This window comes from Marmota marmota, unplaced genomic scaffold (genome assembly GCF_001458135.2).
Source record: "Marmota marmota marmota unplaced genomic scaffold, marMar, whole genome shotgun sequence".
Lineage (NCBI taxonomy): Eukaryota > Metazoa > Chordata > Mammalia > Rodentia > Sciuridae > Marmota > Marmota marmota.
The window spans coordinates 618,481-629,264 of record NW_025999986.1 but is presented as its reverse complement, the minus strand read 5'-3'; the positions used below and the strand labels follow the sequence as shown (position 1 = coordinate 629,264).

At 36.8% G+C, this 10,784-nt stretch overlaps 1 pseudogene; it reads right to left on the bottom strand.

The window, feature by feature from the left end:
* Nucleotides 1-2,068: 2,068 nt before the first annotated feature.
* Nucleotides 2,069-8,698, bottom strand: LOC107160793 (annotated as a pseudogene).
* Nucleotides 8,699-10,784: the final 2,086 nt, after the last annotated feature.

Here is a 10,784-nt window from a genome sequence, read left to right as displayed (position 1 = left end):
TTTTCTCATAGATTTATGAATTAATACTACATGGCATGGCAAGTCAGAGGAGAAAGAAGTTATTATTGAATGAGGACATCTTTGTGGAATAGGTGAGATTTAATTTTGGCTTTGAGAAGTTGTCATGGTATAAAGTGCTAAGGTTAATAAAAATGTTCAGAAATTGCTGCTTAAATAATAGGATAAATGAGAGCATAATGAGGAGATAAAAGACAAATTCAATCAAGACGGTGGAAAACCTGAGATATTGTGCTACTTTAGAATTCATTGTGTAATGATTTAAGAGGAATTTAATATTAGAATATCATAGCCATAAATAGAGTTTAATTTTTCTAGAACAATCAAAGTGTTCATTGAAAAAAATAAGTCATCAAGAGAATAGTTTGGAAATTTAAAAATACAGTCACAGGTACCAACATTTTAAGTGCCTTGGAAGCTAGAAATAGACCCACAAGGAGTCCATGGGCCAGGTATGAAAGGCTGTAAGGCAGAAAATATACTGTACATGTAAGGGCATTCACTATCATTAAATTATAGTTTTCCCTCCAATCTAAAGATACACTAACACCCATTCTTGCCCAGAGCTATATATTTTCAATCTTTGTTAGGGGCAAGATAGAGGATCTTATCTTGGGCAGTGCCAATATGAATATGATGGATGAAATGGGTTAATATAACACTAGAGATAGCTTGGAGAAGAGTTTCCTATGTCTGCAAGGGTAAGAGAAATCAAGTAAATTAGGAACTATCGTTACCACTCTTGTACAGTGGAGGAAACTCTGAATTGGCATAGTATAGGTATGTATTTAAACACTATCCTAGTTAATTAGCTTCATAGCACTGGGCTTTGAACCCAAGCACTGTGACTCAAAATGTCAACAACATTTTTTAGAGCACAGATTCCAAAGTCGAAATTGGTACTGAAGCGCAAATTGGTGCTGATACAAAAAAGTGTAAAGAAAGATTTTGATTGGCTTTAGTGTTTCTAGTAAACAACAAATTAAATACCATGCAATATAAAGTACAAAACAACAAACACAACTAATGAAGCACATGTTGAGAATGATGGAAGTTGTGTGTGAAGACTATGGAGATAGCTGAACACAATTATGTTTTTGAAGAGTATTTTTTAAAATTGTTAAGACTCACTCAGCAATTACCAGTGCCGTGAATGACTTTCAGACATTTTGCAAGAGTTCATTTATTTAATCTGTACTGGATATGTAAGAACTGATTGAACTGAGGAAAATAGGTAAAGAGCATAGAGAATCATGAATGGCAAGAGTGTAAAACAAAGCTTTAAAACAAGGCAGTGTGGCTCCACAGTCCACATATTCAAAAACCACAAAGACACTGGGAAAAGCAAGTGACTTTAAATAGAATTGAATGCAAACTTTTGCCAAGAAGAGCCTGAATCAAGCCAAAACTACATTACATTAATGTTTAGTATTTCATTAAATTATTTAGTAATTATTTATAACAATTATTTTAAATATTACTTGTTAAATAATAATGCATTCTCAGTAGAAGTTTAAGGAGATTCATAGATCTGGTGCTTTATGCCAAAAAATCCCTACTTTTAGAAGTTTGGTTTTGTTATTTTTTTTCCTTGAAAGAACTGAAATAATATGTACAAAATGTTTGCAATAATGTTATAAGAGGATTCTTCTTAAAAGGAAATACTACAATAATTTCTTCATACTAATATATACTTTTCAACTTTTCAAACATTAAATATTATTTTAATTCCCTAATCATGTTTGCAAGCAAATATGTATTTTGTGGGGGGACAGTTTTCCACTCTTTCTCTATACTGTATCATTGAATGGATTGTTAGTAATTTATGTTCATAGTAACCTTTTAAATATACTTAATGAGAGAGTTTGTGAAAATATTTGTGACACATATGTGAGTTTTCATGTGCTACAGAAGTTGAATCTAAATGTTCTTTTTTGAGACAATGTGGGCCACACTGTATTTAGTAAATGCAGCCACACATGCACTGCACATTAGGGAATGGTTATTTAATATTATGTCTCTTCAAAAAGTTTTGAGCACAAAACGTCCATTAGAAATGTTGCTCTCTCCTTAGCAGTCTCCTCAGGGCTCCTTTCACATCCTTGTTCCTCAAGGTGTATATGAGGGGGTTGAGGGTGGGAGTCACAACAGTATAAAAGAGTGTGAGGAACATGCCCTGGCTGTGGCCAAAGGATCTCTGTGGTTGGATGTATATGACTGAGCTGGTCCCAAAATAAAGGGACACCACTAGTAAGTAGGTGAGAGCCACAGGTCCCTAGAGCCTTGCACCAAGCTTGGGATGACTTAATTTTTATCACAGAATGTGCAATGAATCCACAGGAGACAGATATCGATGCCATGGGAAGGAGGAGGAGAACTAATGTAGCTACAAAAAGCTGGACTTGGTTTGCATGGATGTCAACACATGCCAACTTGATCATGGCAGGCACTTCACACAAGAAGTGGTGGAGGCGATGGTGCCCACATCGAGGAAGCCGCAGGGTGATGGTGCTTTGGATCAGAGTGTTTCCCACTCCACTGAGCCAGGCTATTCCTGCCAGGTGCATGATGGGTGCATGACAGTCGTGTAGTTGAGAGGTCTGCAGACAGCCACATAGTGGTCAGATGCCATGATAGTAAGGAGAACACACTCAGTGGAACCTAAGGAGAGGGACACGTGGATGTTATGGTCTTGGCTGGTCCCCTCAGGTTCCACAACAGCTGGGGCATGATGCTGGTGGTGAAGGCAAGGTCAAGAAAGGAGAGATTAGTGAGGAAGAAGTACATAGGTGTGTGGAGTTTGGAATCCAGGTGGGAGACCACAATGATGGCTGTGTTGCCCACAAGGGTCAGAAGACAGGATATCAAAACTACCATGAAAAGGATGATTTCCAACTGGGGCTGGTCTGAGAATCCAAGCAAAATAAAACCTCCCTCAGAGGTTTCATTGTTTTCTTCTGTCTTTCAAAGGTAAAAGAGAAAAATAGAAATTCAATCCAGAGAAGTATCATTATTACTATTTATCTACAACATTTGAGATAACATCTTAGGTAAGATTTTTAACCAGTGAAATTACACAAATAAGAAAAGATATAATTATTAAAAGACATTTAGGAATGTCTTTTAATACAAAGGCATTTTTGTGTCATTTTTTGATCACATTAACTATTTGACACCTCCTCTTTTTTTTCATGAACTGTCTCTTCCCCCTAATTGTCAAAAGTTAGTATTAAAGACAGTCTACTTAAGAGAAGCTTCCATGTAGTTGCAGTGACAAAAATCTGACTAACATACCACTCAAACCTGATAATAACAACTTAGAGGAGGAAAAGTTTATTTTGAGCTTATGGCTTCAGAAATTCAGTCCACAGTCAGCCAACTCCATGGTTCTAGGCTTGAGGTGACGTGGAACATCACGGAAGAAGGGCGTGGTGGAGGAAACTTGCTACTTCATGGTGTCTGGGAGAGAGAGAGAGAGAGAGAGAGAGAGAGAGAGAGAAGGCCAGAGGGACAAGATATAATCCTCAAGAGCACATCAACAGTGACCCACTTCCAGCCATACCCATGTACCTACAGTTACCACCCAGTACAGTGGATCATTCAGTGATTCATTCATAAAATAGATTAGGCTATGTTTCTAATAATCTAATCGTTTCACCTCTAAATGTTCCTGCATTACCACAGGAGCTTTTGGAAAACTCCTCATATCCAAACCACAACAGTGGCTATTTAAGTGGGAGCGGAGTAACAGGTGCATGCTGAGACTAATTTTAAGCTATCATTGAATAGATTGTTAGTAATCATTTTTCATAGTAATAGAAATTGCAATACAAAAAAAAATGGTGGATAACAGTGAAGAATATGGTTAGGAAAATAACTAGAATGAATTTTGTGTCTTTTTTTGTCTCACAGACAAGGTGAATGATGATGATGTTTTTTACATTTAATTAAGTGATCTGAGTGATATGGGGTTAGACTCAGGTGTCAATATAGAAGTAAACTAAATAAGGATACATTTTCTTTAATAACATACATAGGAGCGCTTACATAAAATCTTTTGCCTCTTAAAAATGATGAAGAAATAGGTCATATATACATATGAAAAAACACATGTACAAAAACTCAGATGTACACTCATTTGTTGAGACAGATAACCATGAGATATTTTTATAAAAATAAGGGAAAAGTATAACCAATTCCTTTAAAGACAAGGTGCTGGCATTTTTTTTTCAAAAAAAAATCATGAGAAGGCAAATCTTATCTTGTTCAGCTCACTTTAAATTGCTCTGCTTAATAAATAAAAGGAGATTGGATCATAGTACAATCCTCCATGACTCTTCACTTACTATTTTTTATGATGTTATCCTTTGTGCTCCCAAATTTTCTGCTCTCATGGTAGCATCTTCTTGAATCATTTACTTTTAGGAATAATTACGGATCAGTTTTTTGTTTTATTCAGTAAAATTGTGTCTGGGATGTGGGGGAATAATATCTTAATGCTTTAAATTCTGGACCTAAATGCTTGGATATGCATAGCCAATAAAGAATTCTACTCAGAAAGCCTGAATAATATGCTATATAGAGTCCCACATTCTGCATATTCCTAATGCTGCTTAACACAAAATGATAATTTGTCTCAGACTGGTATGTTTTTAGTTTTAGTTACTAAAGTAACTAATTCAATAGTTTAAACAAATGCTTAGCTCTAATGGAAGCATACGTTTTTCCTATTGCCTTAAGAAAATAACAAAATGTACATATTTTTTTAAAAACTTTAGACTCATCTTTAATTTGAACTCTTTCAGAATGTAATGTTCTCTTAAATATGCGTTTATTCATAAGCATAAATCCAGGCATTACCAGTTTTCTAGTATTTTAAAATCACATAATTTGATAGAAGCAACTTTAGAGATAAAATTTTAGTTTGTTTCCTTTTTAAGATTTTTTTAGAGACAGAAAGAGGGAGAGAGAGAGAGAGAGAGAGAGAGAGAGAGAGAGAGAGAGAGAGAGTTTTAATATTTATTTTTCAGTTTTTGGTGGACACAACATCTTTATTTTATGTGGTGCTGGGGCTCGAACCCAGTGCCCCACGCATGCCAGGCAAGCGTGCTACCACTTGAGCCAGATCCCAGTCCCCTTCAGTGGATTTTATCCTCCACATATTCCTAACAATGCAGCCATAGGATAAGCCCCAAAGGTGTGAGCACATAGAGGACAGTAGCTATGGAGAGCTCATATTTCAAGAAGGTTGTTTCCAAACAAGCAATTTTAATCAGTGCAGGCTCCTCGCACATAAAATCATCCACCCTGTGGTGGCTGCAGAGAAGCTGTTGGAAAAAAAGGTGGTCTGAACTGTGGACTCCACAAAAGCACTTGTCCAAGACACAACTACTAGTTACTGGAGAAGCTTTGGGTACATGATAACATCATAACTGAGAGATCTACAGATAGCATTGAAATGGTCATAGGCCATAACAGTCAGGAGGACACACTCTGGGGAACCCAATCCCAGAGCAATGTGTAACTGATGGTCTTCTCAGGGCTTTTGAGATTCCAAAGCATTTGTGGTACAATACTGGTCATAAAACAGAGGTTCAGGAAGGAGAGATTGGAGAGAAAGAAATACATGGGTGTGTGGAGTTTGAGGTTCAAGTGTGAAACAAGTATTATTGCTGTGTTCCCCAGCAGTGTCAAAATGTAGATAACAGAGGTGACAAGAAGAAGAACCATCTCCAGTTGGGGTTGGTCAGAAAATCCCAGTAAGATAAAATATGCAGGGTTGCTAAAATCGATTCCTTTCATTGTTCCCAATTGTGAGTTATCTTTCTCAATAATTTCTATTTTATTCCTGTGGGAATAAAAGCCCTATACTGTAATCAATAAAAAAAATAATGAACAAAAACTTGAGCATTTCATTACTGGAATTATATACAAAGAAACAATATACACATATAAAATAATGTAATAATAAACTGTTTTGTTACATAGAATAGGAGACAAATGCATATCATGAACATCCCAAATACAAACATAAAATAGACATTAGAGTCATATAGCAAAACAGGGTTGAGATATATACTGAACTACCTAAAAATGAAATGCATATGCCATCAATGAGCAAACTGCAAAAAACAAAGCAAGTTGAAAATAAAATGATTTCTATATGCATAGATACATAATAGTTACACAACAGATATAATAGATACATAAACTAAAAAAAATACATAGAGTAATTAGAGTTTGGGATACAGTAAGAATAATTATAATATGAAATAGGAGCTATTAGATACGTCTATCATTAATATTCATTACTTTTCTAAGAAGCAATCAATTACTGAAGGTACAATCAACAATCAAATTAAGAAAAGTCTTCTGTGATCTCTCTATTGGAGGTATTGTTCTGCTTTATAAATATTTCTCTCTAGAAAAATCTAATTCATTTTAAAATCTAACTCAAGGCCACACACTTTAAGATGTTTTAATTGTAAGATACACAAAGTAGAGAGAACTAATATAATCCATTGACCTTTTATAAAATAAATTATATATCCTGTATAAGTATAGTTCAAACTACTAACTTGCAAAGTTAAGAGGTATAGTTATGAAAATTCAAACTTCTGATTGGTCAATTTTGGTGTTCCCAAAGAACACCCTGCAGCATATTGATTAACTATGATATTATAAATATTCCTTTATAAAAGCCTTTCTAATGAAAATTTCTGATTAGGTCTCAAACAGCCTAACTAGAAAACAAATAAATCTATAAATCTTAGATTGTTATGTTCAGATTCAGATAATTATATAGCCCATTAGGAAAATATGAGCCTAATTTTCTTTGGCATCTGCATGAGCTCTCTGTCTCGTCCAGCAAGTAGGACCATGGAACAGGGTAGAGGAGAGTGTGGCTGTGGAGTTGCTAAATCAAGACCTCTGGAGACCAAGCAGAAATCAGGTCTGATTTTATTGTTCAGTTACCATGTATATATACTCAGGCAGTAGCTAAGCAGATTACAAGAAGCCACCAATACAATTTCTGGCCAACTGTTACAGCAGTGACTAATCAAGGAATGGGCCATGGAGCAAGCACAGGGACTACAACATGTGACCTCATGCCCAGGGCTGTGCCTACAGGGTAAGTAGTTTGCCACTCACACACCTAGCACAGGGGAGTCATTTGCCACTCACATGCCCTTAACCTATGCCACTGCCATGTATGCAGTATTCCATGCACTTGTCCCCACATCTCACTGTGCTGCAAGGATTTCTGCCAGGATTGCTGTTTTTCATTCGGTGGCCTTTACATGGTTGCATAAGTGTCTCACAACATAAGAAAAAATCATTGCTATTAGAAACAGTAAGGCCAGGGTAATAGCATTATAAGGATTAGGTAATTTGGCTATCATGTTTTTCCAATGTTCAGTCCATCCCAGGAAAAAAATAAGAGGTTGTCAATACAGACACCTTTATCTCATTGATTTTGAAAATTGCCTTAGTAAGGTTATGCATAATCATAACATAATAAGAATCCCAAGTTCCCTTAAAATACTGAGAAAAATTAGAAAAGTGTAAGGTTACATTTTCAGATACAGCATATTGGGTGATACAAATACTATGAAATTCAGGGTCTCAAGTGAGCCTGTGCAACATAAACAGAATATCTAGTTGTTCCTGGTGGAGGTCTAGTTCTTGCTGAATGACTTAAATAGCAGCTAAGGACAGTTTATTAAGTCATTTTGAATGACAAAGGCTTCTGTCATGGCAGTAGACAACAGTCTGAGTAGTCTGGATACTCTGAGTGAGCAAAGCAGCTGCAGTGGCTATGGAGGTGATGGCGGCTACCAAGGCAATGATTACAGTTAGAACAAAATAAGGAGGGTGAGGGGTGGTGGAAGTGAGGATACCATGAAAATAAAAGGAAGATCTGTGGAGTAGGGAAGGGCAAAATTAATATTATCAAATGGTTATACTACTGCTATCGTTACACAGAATCAATGCAATCCCCATCAAAATACCAAAGATATTTGTCTGAGTAGTTTGAAAACAGTAATTGGATGAGAATTCTGAAAAGTAGATTTACATATATGTTAAAAGTCATGTGAAATTAAATCATAATGCCAGGTGTGGTGGTACATGCCTGTAATCCCAGCTGCTCAGAAGGTAGAGGCAGGAGGATCACAAGTTCAAAGCCAGCCTCAGTAATTTAGCAAGGCCCTAAAAACTCAGAAAGACTCTGTCTCTATATAAAATATAAACAAGTGGTGGACTTGAAGATTGCAGGCCAGAGGGAGGCAGCATTCTGTGTTTCTCTGTGATCCAGATCTCACCTAATCGGAATACTGCATCTTGGAAAGTGTTAGAGGATCCCTATACAACTGCTTTCTGCAGAAATCACCAGCACTGAGACCACATGCAGGGCTCTGAGCCTTAGCATTGATCAGGACTCTGGAATCCTGGCCCACAACACCCAAAGTCTGAAGTTGTATCCAAGCAGAGCTCGAGAGCATCTTACCAGAATCATCTATCAGCACCTCTGCAGAACTCCCAGACTTAACTCCACTCCTACTCAAGTCACTCAGCTACTACCTACCCGTAGCACAACGTCATCACCCAGTTCCCCTCATCTCACCAGACACACTGGTGCTGGAAGCAGACTGCCTGCATCATGACTCACCTTCCTCATCATACTTGGTGGGGGCAGCTTCCAGATTGGATCTCCAGCTGGCCAGGTACCAGGTTTTCAACTCCACCCTCTCCACAGCAGCGGTAACCCAACACAGCAACTGCCCAACACAAAACAACTCTCACTTGGACAGGTATGCAGTGTGACCAGGGGACCACCCAAGGGAACCCCAGTGTAAGAGGTTCCTCAATTGAGAACTGCTAAGGGAGAGGGGCTAAAGTTTGGAGCCTAACAGAGAGACAAGGAACTGGGAAATCTCCAGACAAGATAGGGAGATATTACTGGGTGCTCAACTCATATGAGCAGTCCCAGAAAGAGAACCATGAGTTGCATTCTCCCTGTAGGGACTGGTGGGTACCACTCCCTGCTTCCAGGTGTCCTGCACCAGGACTAGCCTTCCCTCCCTGGATACCTCCACCATAAATAGGGCAAAGACACCAGCTTACAACACACAACCCCACCTGTTAGATGAGAAGAGAAGCAGAAAAGATACTGTTCTCTAAAACTAGCAACAATCTTGGTTTCTAACTTCTAGTATTTTTTTTCTCTTTCTCTTCTAGTGTTCTATCCTCCAGCCCTCACAACCCCAACATATGTGAAACCAAAAACTTTGCATGAAATAGGATTTTGAAGACTGAGTCATCTAAATCATTATAATATAGAGGTTTTGTATATGCCCCCTTTTCACTTTTTTTCCTTCATTTTTCTTTCCACGTCCAAATTTACTATTTTAACATCCTATATTTTTCTAAATACATATGTGTGTTTGTTTTATGTACTCTACTATCTTCCCATGTACTTGTCTACCCTAAATTACATCTTGTCTATTCTCTTGCTATTAACCCTCTTCATTAGATTTCTCTTTCACACTTCCTCAGATATTTTAACTCTATATCCTCACATCCTACCTCCTCAGCATATCATCCTACACCCCAACATGTTCATTTTCCACCATCAGAAACCTTTTTGTAAACCATTTTACAAAACTACTGATTATATTTTAGAAAATAATTGAATCCAACATTTCTGTACATTGAGGCTAAGCTGTAATCATCTTAATAACAACAAATTGTTCATAAGGTGGTATATTGTTTATATTGGGATCTGTTAACATTGTTCTTCCCACAAAGGAGAGGTCTTGGAACTCTACAAGAGCACTACAAACCTATAAGGTAAAAACAATAACATCCAAGACCCACAGAGCTGAAAAGGAAGACACATGAGCAACGTGAAAAGACAAGGGAAGAAAGTGCCCCCAAACAAATCAAGACACCACAGTATTAGAATCATTGCCAGCCACAACAGAAGAAATTACAGAGAAGATGTTTAGGATGTACATGCTTAAAATGTTCTGTGAACTGAAGGAACATATAAGAGAGCAAATAAAGGCAATGAAAGCTCACTTCAACAAGGAGCTACATAAACAAATACAGGAAGCAAAAGAACACCTCAATGGGAACATAGAAGTTATAAAACAAACAAACAAACAAACACACCAAACAGAAATCCTTGAAATGAAAGAAACAATAAATCAAATTAAAACTAAAATGAAAGCATCACCAACAGAGTAGACCACTTGGAATATAGGACATCAGACAATAAAGACAAAATGCATAATCTTGAAAAGAAAATAGGTCACACATGATAATGGTAAGAAACCATGAGAAGAACATTCAAGAAATACAGAATAGCATAAAAAGATAAAATTTAAGAGTTATTGGGATAGAGGAAGGCATAAAAGACCAAAGGAATGAACAATATATTCAATGAAATAATATCAGAAAACTTTTCAATCATGTAGAATGAATTGTAAATACAAATTCAAGAAACCTACAGGATGCTGGATGTACAAAATCAAAACAGATCCACACCAAGTTACATTATAATAAAAATGCCCAACATATAGAATAAAAAGAGAATTTTAAAAGCCATGAGAAAATGAATCAAATGACATATAGGGAAAAACCAATTAGGATAACAGCAGATTTTTCATCACAGACTCTAAAAGCTGGAAGATCCTGGAAAAACATATATGAAGCTGTGAACGAAAATGGGTGCCAACCAAGAATCTTGTATGCAGCAAAAT